The following is a 1,417-nucleotide window of genomic DNA, read 5'->3' as shown; positions in this document are numbered from 1 at the left end:
AAATATCAGTGTATATCATTCGTCACCATCATAACCAGAAAAACGGGTAAATTCCCTTGTATTTTGCATACCGTAATAAATCAGGTTAAAACAATCAATCACCTTCAAGGGATGGACTCTTCTTTAAGTAAAAAAATCAAAAAATGAATGAGTCATTTGTTCTTCTTATGAAGACAGAAGTAACTGAGGTTCGGATCAACTCAGGTTTTCCTTCTATTTCTTTATGACCTTTTGTAATTTTTACCTTCAATTTCTTTATAACGTTTTCCAGGTTTTCCTTCTATTTCTTTATGACCTTTTTGTAATTTTACCTTCAATTTCTTTATAACGTTTTCCAGGTTTTCCTTCTATTTCTTTATGACCTTTTCCCGGTTTTCCTTTAATTTCTTTATGACCTCTTGCAGGTTTTCCTTTAATTTCTTTATGACCTCTTGCAGGTTTTTCTTCAATTCCTTAATGACCTTTTCCAAGTTTTCCGTCTATTTCTTTATGACCTCTTGCAGGTTTTCCTTCAATTCCTTTATGACCTTTTCCAAGTTTTCCGTCTATTTCTTTATGATCTCTTGCAGGTTTTCCTTCAATTCCTTTATGACCTTTTGCAGGTTTTCCTTCAATTTATTTTTGACCTTTTGCGATTATTCAATCAAGAATGATTTCTATAAATACATCATACTCTGAAACTGGTATACAAAAATAGGTCATCAGCGATAAATTATGTTTTGTAATTTCTTTATTTTTAAGTTAATTTTATGTACAATTTAGCATACGCTAGGAAATATTAAGTCGCATAACAGGTAAAACTTATGAATTACAAAATTAGTGTTAATATTTTCCCCGTTTTTGTCGATTTACTTCAAATATAACACAAACACATATATATAATATTTGATATAATTATAGAAACACACAATTGATACGCATATTTGAGACACAAACAATAAATATTTGTCATTTTATCATGAGTACAATACACCAAAGAGGCCTAATGCATCACTTGGCGCTAAGAGGAGTACGTAAGTAAGTAAAATACATACTACCCAAACATACAAAATAAAAGCGACTAGCTTGTTCCATGCACAACCTTTTTGATGCTGCCATATGTGACAAGGTGTGACTATTTTTGTTTTCCAAATGTCCTATATCATTACCAAAACTTCAGTTAAATTGTTTTTCTGCCTTTTGACATTCTCAATTTCCATATAAATCCCTACAGCCTTAATATCCACAACGAAACTTTGTGCAGACCGAACCATGGTTGTAAGTGTTCTATCAGCATTTTTTTACTCCAGGTATCGCTTCACCACAGTTGCAGTATGACTGGAATAACTTGTTTGCAGAAAGATGAATCCCTGTCCAAAAGGTCCTGTGTATTACATTTTGTCTCAATCTGTCACATATAGTAGCCTTTACCAACCTG

This window comes from Limulus polyphemus, unplaced genomic scaffold, assembly GCF_000517525.1.
Source record: "Limulus polyphemus unplaced genomic scaffold, Limulus_polyphemus-2.1.2 Scaffold3695, whole genome shotgun sequence".
NCBI classification, from domain to species: domain Eukaryota; kingdom Metazoa; phylum Arthropoda; class Merostomata; order Xiphosura; family Limulidae; genus Limulus; species Limulus polyphemus.
This window is presented reverse-complemented; position numbering follows the sequence as displayed.